Genomic DNA, 12,389 nt, shown 5'->3' on the forward strand with positions numbered 1-12,389 from the left:
TTTTGGTTCAGAAATCCTAGTAACGAAATATTCTCGGAATTGGACGAAATCAAGACCCGGGGGTCCTATTTTGCCACGAAGCTTCCAAATACCGAAGGAGTCGAAGTGGGGCCACGAGGGGCCGCCACTATAGGGCGGCGCGACGGGTGCGCGCGCCGACCTGTAGTGTAGAAGGGCCCCGTGTGGCCCCCACGATGCCCTTCCACCTACTTAAAGCCTCCGTCACGAAACCCCTGATGCGAAGAACCACGATACGGAAAACCTTCCGGAGACGCCGCCGCCGCCAATCCCATCTCGGGGGATTACGGAAGTCTCCTCCGGCACTGCCCGGAGAGAGTTCATCTCTCGGATTTTGACTCTACACCGCCATGGTCGCCTCCGGAGTGATGAGTGAGTAGTTCACCCCTGGACTATGGGTCCATAGCGGTAGCTAGTGGTTGTCTTCTCCTCATTGTGCTTCATTGTTGGATCTTGTGAAGTGCCTAACATGATCAAGATCATCTATCTGTAATACTCTATGTTGTGTTTGTCGGGATCCGATGGATAGAGAATACCATGTTATGTTAATTATCAAGTTATTACATATGTGTTGTTTATGATCTTGCATGCTCTCACGTTATTAGTAGGAATGGCCAAGTTTTTGCTCTTAACTCCAAGAGGGAGTATTTATGCGATGTCTACGGGAGCTTCTATTCTTGTAGACGGTGTTGGGCCTCCAAGAGAGAGGTTTGTAGAACAGCGGCAAGTTTCCCTTAAGTGGATCACCCAAGGTTTATCGAACTCAGGGAGGAAGAGGTCAAAGATATCCCTCTCAAGCAACCCTGCAACCACAAAGCAAGAAGTCTCTTGTGTCCCCAACACACCTAATAGGTGTACTAGTTCGGCGAAGAGATAGTGAAATACGAGTGGTATGAATAAGTATGAGCAGGTAGCAACGGTGCCGAGAAAATAGCTTGCTGGCGTGTAGTTGATGGTGGTAGTATTGCGTAGCAGTAGTAACGCAGTAAAGCAAGTAAACAAGCAGCGATAGCGATATTTAGGAACAAGGCCTAGGGATTAGACTTTCGCTAGTGGACACTCTCAACATTGATCACATAACGAGAATAGATAAATGCATACTCTACACTCTTGTTGGATGATGAACACATTGCGTAGGATTACACGAACCCTCAATGCCGGAGTTAACAAGCTCCACAATTCAATGTTCATATTTAAATAACCTTAGAGTGCATGAAAGATCGACACGACTAAACCAAGTACTAACACAGCATGCACACTCGTCACCTTCACACTATGTAGGAGGAATAGATCACATCAATACTATCATAGCAATAGTTAACTTCACCATCTACAAGAGATCATGATCATAGCATACGCCAAGTACTAACACGGATGCACACACTGTCACCATTACACCGTGCATGAGGAATAGAACTACTTTAATAACATCACTAGAGTAGCACATAGATAAATTGTGATACAAAACACATTGCAATCATAAAGAGATATAACTAAGCACTTCACTATGCCATCCATAACAGTGAATAAGTATTCTGTGAAATATAGCCTAAGAGACCCACACGGTGCACACACTCGTCACCTTTACACACGTGGGACAAGGAGTCTCCGGAGATCACATAAGTAAAATTCACTTGACTAGCATAACGACATCTAGATTACAAGCATCATCATATGAATCTCAATCATGTAAGGCAGCTCATGAGATTATTGTATTGAAGCACATAGGAGAGAGATGAACCACATAGCTACCGGTACAGCCCCGAGCCTCGATGGAAAACTACTCCCTCCTCATGGGAGACAAGCAGAGTTGATGGAGATGGCGGTGGTGTCGATGGAGGAGCCTTCCGGGGCACTTCCCCGCTCCCGGCAGGTGCCGGAACGGAGACTCCTGTCCCCCGCATCTTGGCTTCGCGATGGCGGCGGCTCCGGAAGGTTTCTCGTACCGTGGTTTTTTTTGTCTCGTGGTTTTAGGTCCGGGGGCTTCTTATAGGCGAAGAGGCGGCGTCGGAGGGTCGAAGAGGCGGCGACACCATAGGGTGGCGCGGGCCACACCCGTGCCGCGCCGGCCTATGGTCCCGTGGGCCCGTGCCCCCTCTCCGGCGGTTCTCGGGTGTTCGGATGCTTCCGGGAAAATAGGATGTCGGGTCTTGATTTCGTCCGATTCCGAGAATATTTCCTTACTAGGATTTCGGAACCAAAAACAGCGTAGAACAGGAACCTGCCCTTCGGCATCTCGTCAATAGGTTAGTTCCGGAAAACGCATAATAATGACATAAAGTATGCATAAAACATGTAGATATCATCAATAATGTGGCATGGAACATAAGAAATTATCGATACGTCGGAGACGTATCAGCATCCCCAAGCTTAGTTCTTGCTCGTCCCGAGCGAGTAAACGATAACAAAGATAATTTCTGAAGTGACATGCCATCATAACCTTGATCATACTATTTGTAAACATATGTAATGAATGCAGCGATCAAAACAATGGTAATGACATGAGTAAACAAGTGAATCATTAAGCAAAGACTTTTCATGAATAGTACTTCAAGACAAGCATCAATAAGTCTTGCATAAGAGTTAACTCATAAAGCAATAAATCAAAGTAAAGGTATTGAAGCAACACAAAGGAAGATTAAGTTTCGAGTGGTTGCTTTCAACTTGTAACATGTATATCTCATGGATAATTGTCAACATAGAGTAATATAACAAGTACAATATGCAAGTATGTAGGAATCAATGCACAGTTCACACAAGTGTTTGCTTCTTGAGGTGGAGAGAGATAGGTGAACTGACTCAACATAAAAGTAAAAGAGAATGGTCCTTCAAAGAGGAAAGCATCGATTGCTATATTTGTGCTAGAGCTTTTATTTTGAAAACATGAAACAATTTTGTCAACGGTAGTAATAAAGCATATGAGTTATGTAAATTATATCTTACAAGTTGCAAGCCTCATGCATAGTATACTAATAGTGCCCGCACCTTGTCCTAATTAGCTTGGACTACCGGATCATCGCAATACACATGTTTTAACCAAGTTTCACAATGGGGTACCTCCATGCCGCCTCGTACAAAGGTCTAAGGAGAAAGCTCGCATTTTGGATTTCTCGCTTTTGATTATTCTCAACTTAGACATCCATACCGGGACAACATGGACAACAGATAATGGACTCCTCTTTAATGCATAAGCATGTGGCAACAATTATTATTCTCATATGAGATTGAGGATATGTGTCCAAAACTGAAACTTCCACCATGAATCATGGCTTTAGTTAGCGGCCCAATGTTCTTCTCTAACAATATGTATGCTCCAACCATTAAGGTGGTAGATCTCTCTTACTTCAGACAAGACGGACATGCATAGCAACTCACATGATATTCAACAAAGAGTTGATGGCGTCCCCAGGAACATGGTTATCGCACAACAAGCAACTTAATAAGAGATAAAGTGCATAAGTACATATTCAATACCACAATAGTTTTTAAGCTATTTGTCCCATGAGCTATATATTGCAAAGGCGAATGATGAAATTTTAAAGGTAGCACTCAAGCAATTTACTTTGGAATGGCGGATTGATACGTCTCCGACGTATCGATAATTTCTTATGTTCTATGCCATATTATTGATGATACCTACATGTTTTATGCACACTTTATGTCATATTCGTGCATTTTCTGGAACTAACCTATTAACAAGATGCCGAAGTGCCAGTTCTTGTTTTCTACTGTTTTTGGTTTCAGAAATCCTAGTAACGAAATATTCTCGGAATTGGACGAAACAAAGACCCAGGGGCCTATTTTGCCACGAACCTTCCAGAAGACCGAAGAGCATACGAAGTGGGGCCACGAGGTGGCCAAACCACAAGGCGACGCGGCCAGGGGGCCCGCGCCGCCCCGTGGTGTGGGCCCCTCGTTAGCCCCCGACTCGCCCTTCCGCCTACTTAAAGCCTCCGTCGCGAAACCCCCGATGCGAAAAACCACGATACGGAAAACCTATCGAGACGCCGCCGCCGCCGATCCCATCTCGGGGGATTCGGAGATCTCCTCCGGCACCCCGCCGGAGAGGGGATTCATCTCCCGGAGGACTCTACGCCGCCATGGTCGCCTCCGGAGTGATGAGTGAGTAGTTCACCCCCGGACTATGGGTCCATAGCAGTAGCTAGATGGTTGTCTTCTCCTCATTGTGCTTCATTGTTGGATCTTGTGAGCTGCCTAACATGATCAAGATCATCTATCACGTAATACTCTATGTTGTGTTTGTCGGGATCCGATGGATAGAGAATACCATGTTATGTTAATTATCAAGTTATTACATATGTGTTGTTTATGATCTTGCATGCTCTCCGTTACTAGTAGAGGCTCTGGCCAAGTTTTTGCTTTTAACTCCAAGAGGGAGTATTTATGCTCGATAGTGGGTTCATGCCCGCATTGACACCGGGACAGTGACAGAAAGTTCTAAGGTTGTCTTTGTCTTGTTGCCACTAGGGATAAAACATTGGCGCTATGTCCGAGGATGTAGTTGTTGATTACATTACGCACCATACTTAATGCAATTGTCCGTTGCTTTGCAACTTAATACCTGGAAGGGGTTCGGACGATAACCTGAAGGTGGACTTTTTAGGCATAGATGCGGTTGGATGGCGGTCTATGTACTTTGTCGTAATGCCCAATTAAATCTCACTTGTACTTATCATGACATGTATGTGCATTGTTATGCCCTCTCTATTTGTCAATTGCCCGACTGTAATTTGTTCACCCAACATGCTTTTATCTTATGGGAGAGACACCTCTAGTGAACTGTGGACCCGGTCCATTCTTTTAATACTTGAAATACAAATCTGCTGCAATACTTGTTTTATCTGTTTTCTCCGCAAACAATCATCTTCCACACAATACGGTTAATCCTTTGTTACAGCAAGCCGGTGAGATTGACAACCTCACTGTTTCGTTGGGGCAAAGTACTTTGGTTGTGTTGTGCAGGTTCCACGTTGGCGCCGGAATCTCGGTGTTGCGCCGCACTACATCCCGCCGCCATCAACCTTCAACGTGCTTCTTGACTCCTACTGGTTCGATTAAACCTTGGTTTCTTACTGAGGGAAACTTGCCGCTGTGCGCATCACACCTTCCTCCTGGGGTTCCCAACGGACGTGTCAATTACACGCATCACGGATAAATACCATGTAGTAGGTAGGTATGGTGGACACAAATGGCATAGTGGTTGGCTCAAGGATTTTGGATGCATGAGAAGTATTCCCTCTCGATACAAGGTTTAGGCTAGCAAGGTTATTTGAAACAAACACAAGGATGAACGGTGCAGCAAAACTCACATAAAAGACATATTGTAAACATTATAAGACTCTACACCGTCTTCCTTGTTGTTCAAAACTCAATACTAGATATTATCTAGACTCTAGAGAAACCAAATATGCAAACCAAATTAGCAAGCTCTAAGTGTTTCTTCATTAATGGGTGCAAAGTATATGATGCAAGAGCTTAAACATGAGCACAACAATTGCCAAGTATCAAATTATCCAAGATATTTTACCAATTACTACATGTATCATTTTCCAATTCCAACCATATAACAATTTAACGAAGCAGTTTCAACCTTCGCCATGAAAATTAAAGGCTAAGAACACATGTGTTCATACGAACCAGCGGAGCGTGTCTCTCTCCCACACAAGTATTTATTCAAACAAAAACAAAAACAAACAGACGCTCCAAGTAAAGTACATAAAATGTGGCCGAATAAAAATATAGTTTCAAGAGAAGGAACCTGATAATTTGTCGATGAAGAAGGGGATGCCTTGGGCATCCCCAAGCTTAGATGCTTGAGTCTTCTTGAAATATGCAGGGGTGAACCACCGGGGCATCCCCAAGCTTAGAGCTTTCACTCTTCTTGATCATAGTATATCATCCTCCACTAGTAGGAAAAGCCTCATCAGTGGCGCACGAAAAATGGATTCTGTGGCGCATGGGAGGTGCGCCACAGAAACGTCGCCACAAAAATAAGGTTTCTGTGGCGCACCTGCCCATGCGCCACGAATTAAGGTTTCGTGGTGCACTTGTTCTTAGGTGCGCCACGGAAAAGCGTGCGCCACGAATTGGTTTTTAGTGCGCCACGGAATTTGCTTGTATTATACACGATTTTGTGCTGCTCGCTATACACATGCGGTTTATAGACAAGCAATACGGATACACGAGATACACAGGTTATATACAACAACATTCAGATATAATATAAATATCATGTACATTGCACGAGATATAACATAGACATCATCATCACATTACTTAGAGCCCGATCGAGATACATATATAGTGGCAAGTGTCAAATGTTTTGCATACAACTCTTAATTCATACAAAATTCACAATTTCGAGATACAAAGTAGTCTTCATCCGGTTCCTCCTTTGCTCCGTCATCTCTACCCACCAGGCTCGCTTGCATCGGGGTCCTTCATCCAGTTCCTACTATGATGAAAATGGAAGAAAGTGAGACCAACAAGTCCGATGCACAAGAGAAATGGAATAAATGCCTCATACATTGTTGGTCAACACAAATATTAACATTCGGGGACGGTGTAAGTGAGACCAAGTCCGATGCACAAGAGATTGATATTTGTGCTATCTTACCAGGCTCACTTACGCCGCCCCCGAGTGTACGGTGACCAAACATTTTAATCATCGGCATTTTGAAAATGTCAAAGCAAATGGAATGACAAAATGGAATAAGTGCCTCATACATTGTTGGTCAACACAAATATTAACATTCAGGGATGGCGTAAGTGAGACCATGTCCGATGCACAAGAGATTGATATTTGTGCTATCTTACCGAGCTCACTTACGCCACCCCCAAGTGTACGGTGACCAACATTTTAATCATCGGCATTTTGAAAATACCAAAGCAAATGGAATGACAAGGGCCTCATACTTTGTTGGTCGAAACAAATATTAACATTCCGGGACGGAGTTAGCGAGCCAGGTAGGATGCACAAGAGATTGATATTTGTGCAATCACACGAGGCTCACTAACACCGCCCACGAGTGTACGGTGACCAAGCATTTTAATCATCGGCATTTTGAAAATCTCAAAGCAAATGGAATGACAAAATGGAATAAGTGCCTCATACATTGTTGGTCAACACAAATATTAACATTTAGGGATGGTGTAAGCGAGGCCGGTAGGATGCACAAGAGATTGATATTTGTGCTATCTTACCGAGCTCACTTACGCCACCCCCGAGTGTACGGTGACCAAACATTTTAATCATCGGCATTTTGAAAATCTCAAAGCAAATGGAATGACAAAATAGAATATGTGCCTCATACATTGTTGGTCAACACAAATACTTTGCGAAGGGCCCCCTTTCCCCGGTCGGCGTTCGAGTCAACGGGTGCTTGACGACACAACAACGCCGATCTGCATCTTCGGCGCAGAACCACGCCGGTCCCTCGCTGTCCAGTGAACGAGTCCTTGATGCAAAGACCGTGCCGGCCTGCCCGAGCATTATGCCGGGCCGTGTTGCCGCGCTTCAAGCCGTGTGTCCCGCGCCCGCATCGTTCGCCTTCTTGCCGGTGAACCAATAGGCTGATCGTTGGAATAAGGAAACCGATGACAGCCGGTCGCAAGATTAAATTGCGATCGGCCGTCATCGGCTTCCTTATTCCAACGATTAGTCTATTCGTTCACCGGGCAAAAAGGCGAAGAGTGCAGGGCGCGTGATCGACACGGCCTGAAGCGCGACAACGGGGGTCGGCATGATGCTAGGGAGGCTGGCACCCTCTTGGCATTAAGGACTCGTTCACGTACTCGGACGGCGAGAGAAGAAAAGTGGTGCTGCGCCGGAGAGGCATGTCGGCGTTGTTGTCTCATCAAGGACTCGTTCACGGAACGGCGGCCAGGGAAAGGGGGGCTCGTCTACAAAGTATATTGCGGCGTATAGGTGACCAAACATTCTAATCATCGGCACTAAAATGGAAGAAAGGCCAATGCAATTAAGAAGTAGCTAGTATGAACTAAATGGAATGCCTCATACTTTGTTGGTCGAAACAAATATGAACATCCCGGGATGGCGTTAGTGAGACCAGGTAGGATGCACAAGAGATTGATATTTGTGCCATCACACCAGGCTCACTAGCGACACCCCGGAGTGTACGAGTGATCAACCAACCATCTAATCATCGACAAGTACAAAAACACCACCAAACCAGCAACCATGGTGACATAAGTCAAGATGCTCAAACACACATAGCATGCATGGAGCGAGATGCTCCAAAGGGATTATTCATCACTTGGTAGTAACCAAGTGATGCCGGCAAGAGAGAGGCCAAGCCCGAGCTAGTCAATCCAAGAGAGATGGATATGCATAAGTAAGCAAGAACACATAGCCTATCCAAGTTAACCGAGATAAAACCAACCTTGACAACCTAACCGAATCACCTAGAACCACCTAGCATTTTAAAACCATCGAAACAGTCTTTTTTCTTCAAAGGATACCACAAGTGGCATTCATTTACATGATCCCCTACGATGGATATCTCTAATTTCATCAAAGCCAACAAGAAAAAGAAATATATCATTACTCAGTTGAGTTCAAAACAAAGCTAGGGTCCATAAGGGATTACTCATCACTTGGTAGTAACCAAGTGATGCTGGCAAGAGAGAGGCCAAGCCTGAGCTAGTCAATCCAAGTAGAGATGGATATGCATAAGTAAGCAAGAACACATAGCCTATCCAAGTTAACCAGATAAAACCAACCTTGACAGACCAACCGAATCACCTAGCACCACCTAGCATTTTAAAACCATCGTAAACGAGTCCTTTTTCTTCAAAGGATACCACAAGTGGCATTCATTTACATGATCCGCTACGAGTGGATATCTCTAATTTCATCAAAGCCAACAAGAAAAAGAAATATATCATTACTCGATTGAGTTCAAAACAAAGCTAGGGTCCATAAGGGATTACTCATCACTTGGTAGTAACAAAGTGATGCCGGCAAGAGAGAGGCCAAGCCTGAGCTAGTCAATCCAGTAGAGATGGATATGCATAAGTAAGCAAGAGCACATAGCCAATCCATGTTAACCGAGATAAAACCAACCTTGACAGACCAACTCGAATAACCTAGCATCACCTAGCTAGTCTTTTAAACCATCGAAACTTCCCATTTTCTTCAAAGGATACCATAGTGGCATTCATTTACATGATTCCCTACCGTGAATATCTCTATTTGGATAACATAAGCAATCCACACCAAGTAAACAAGTCCTCATCACCTTATACAGAGTTCAAACTTTGGATTTGTTTCCAACAAAGGTTGGAAAACAAATCAAATCCATTTAGTTTAACCGAATCATCACCAACACATGGTTCATTAATAAGAAGTGACAAGCATAGCACCAATTAATCAAGCAATATAGCAGCATCAAGTAACAAACATAGCACCAATTAATCAACTATAGCTGTGTATTTTTAATAAGAAGTGACAAACATAGCACCAATTTATGCTGTCAACATATGTGATTCAGTTTCACCGAATGAACTATCTACTCGGTGTATAAAGTTGACAGACTTGATGGCTAATTATTGTTCAATTTTGTAGGCTTCAGTTATCCGTTGAAGAAACAGAGGATGCATGGCCAGATGTGAAGAAGCACCAAAACAACAACATCACAAGCAGTACCAAGACAACAACAATGCATTCCACGGCAACACCCTTCTTCGGCGCAGCTCAGGCTGCACTCCCTTGTCCCTCGTCAACTCTAGTCGCCATCTCGAGGAATAGGTATGCGCTATGCCCAATTCCACTCCGACTCTTCTTCCCAATGTTGGCTGAAAAAGTCGATTTTTTTTTACCAGCCGTGACTCCCGCAGGAGGAGTACCGGATAAATCCATGGAGATAGCTCTCTCGGCACTACGCCGGCCGCTCAAGCACCTTCCCTCGGCGCACGCAGAAACAGCATCCAGAGCATTTCATCGAGCACCTTGTGCTCGCGCGGGAGAGGAAGAGGGAGGGGAGGGCAGAGGTGGAGCTCACCGAAAACAGGGGTGGAGGAGGAGTTTGACGACGATGGCAGGGGTGGAGGAGGTGGAGGACGCGGCGGCTCGGCCTCCTCCTTGATGCGGCGGCGCCGGACCCTCCTCCCCGCACGCCTTGGCCCCTCCTCCTCCACGCCGCAGCGGCATGTGCTGCTGGTGGCGGGGATGGGTGGAGCGTGGGGGCATGCGCCCCTCGCGGAGGAAGGCGGCGGCGACGGCGATGGCGACGGCGACGACCATGGCGGCGCGCCTGGGTACGGATCGGAGGGGGAGAAGGGAGAGAGGCGGCGCGGCGGTAGAGGGGATGAGGGCGCGGGGAGGGGTACGGGTATAATATAAGTTCCCCTATTTATGTGGCGCACCAGCTCAAGTGCGCCACAGAATCAACAACTTCTGTGGCGCACCAGAGCAAGTGCGCCACATAAATAGTTATTTCTGTGGCGCAGCAGGCCGTGTGCGCCACAGAAATAGTTATTTCTGTGGCGCAGCGAGCCGTGTGCGCCACGTAAATACCTACGCTAATAATTGGGAGTGCCGGGATGTGGGCCCTACATAGTTTACGTGGCGCAGGGTTCAGCAATGCGCCACAAAAATAAGCTAGTTTTGTGGCGCACACAGTCTCGTGCGCCACAAAATAAGTTTCTGTGGCGCACTCAAAACGGTGCGCCACAGAACTAAGCTTCGCCTATAAGGGTTTTCCTACTAGTGCTCCTCTCTTGACCCTTGAAAACTTCTTCCACACCAAACTCGAAACAACTCATTAGAGGGTTAGTGCACAATAAAAATTAACATGTTCAGAGGTGACACAATCATTCTTAACACTTCTGGACATTGCATAAAGCTACTCGGACATTAATGGATCAAAGAAATTCATCCAACATAGCAAAAGAGGCAATGCGAAATAAAAAGGCAGAATCTGTCAAAACAGAACAGTCCGTAAAGATGGATTTTATTGAGGCACCAGACTTGCTCAAATGAAATTGCCCAAATTGAATGAAAGTTGCGTACATATCTGAGGATCACGCACGTAAATTGGCTTAATTTTCTGAGCTACCTACAGGGAGGCAGGTCGAAATTCGTGACAGCAAAGAAATCTGAAACTGTGCAATAATCCAAATCTAGTATGAACTTTACTATCAAAGACTTTACTTGGCACAACAAAACACAAAACTAAGATAAGGAGAGGTTTCTACAGTAGTAAACAACTTCCAAGACACAAATATAAAACAAAGTACTGTAGCAAAATAACACATGGGTTATCTCCCAAGAAGTTCTTTCTTTATAGCCGTTAAGATGGGCTCAGCAGTTTTAATGATGCACTCGCAAGAAATAGTATTTGAAGCAAAAGAGAGCATCAAGAGGCAAATTCAAAACAAACTTAAGTCTAACATGCTTCCTATGCATAGGAGTCTTGTAAATAAACAAGTTCATGAAGAGCAAAGTGACAAGCATAGGAAGATAAAACAAGTGTAGCTTCAAAAATTTCAGCACATAGAGAGGCATTTTAGTAACATGAAAATTTCTACAACCATATTTTCCTCTCTCATAATAATATTCAGTAGCATCATGAGCAAACTCAACAATATAACTATCACATAAAGCATTCTTATCATGAGTCTCATGCATAAAATTATTACTCTCCACATAAGCATAATCAATTTTATTAGTTGTAGTGGGAGCAAATTCAACAAAGTAACTATCATTATTATTCTCATCAAGTATAGGAGGCATAGTATAATCACAACAAAATTTACTCTCCATAGTAGGTGGCACCAAAAGACCACTATCATTATAATCATCATAAATAGGAGGCAAAGTATCATCAAAGTAAATTTTCTCCTCAATGCTTGGGGGACTAAAAAGATCATGCTCATCAAAACCAGCTTCCCCAAGCTTAGAATTTTCCATATCATTAGCAACAATGGTATTCAAAGTATTCATGCTAATATGTTCCATGGGTTTTTTAATTTTCGCATCAAACCATCCATGTCTTAAATCAGGAAATATAATAAGAAGCTCATTGTTGTCCATTATGCAAAACTAGTGTAAACAAGAAACAAAAAGATGCAATTGCAGGATCTAAAGGAAATAGCTTCGAGTACTTACAACGGCGAAAATAGCTTAGTAGCCGAGATCCGGAGTGTGAGTACCTTTTACCTTTCCTCCCCGGCAACGGCGCCGTGAAAATAACTTGATGTCTACGGGAGCTTCTATTCTTGTAGACGGTGTTGGGCCTCCAAGAGCAAGAGGTTTGTAGAACAAGCAAGCAAGTTTCCTTAAGTGGATCACCCAAGGTTTATCGAACTTAGGGAGGAAGAGGTCAAAG

This window comes from Lolium rigidum, chromosome 2 (assembly GCF_022539505.1).
Source record: "Lolium rigidum isolate FL_2022 chromosome 2, APGP_CSIRO_Lrig_0.1, whole genome shotgun sequence".
NCBI lineage: Eukaryota > Viridiplantae > Streptophyta > Magnoliopsida > Poales > Poaceae > Lolium > Lolium rigidum.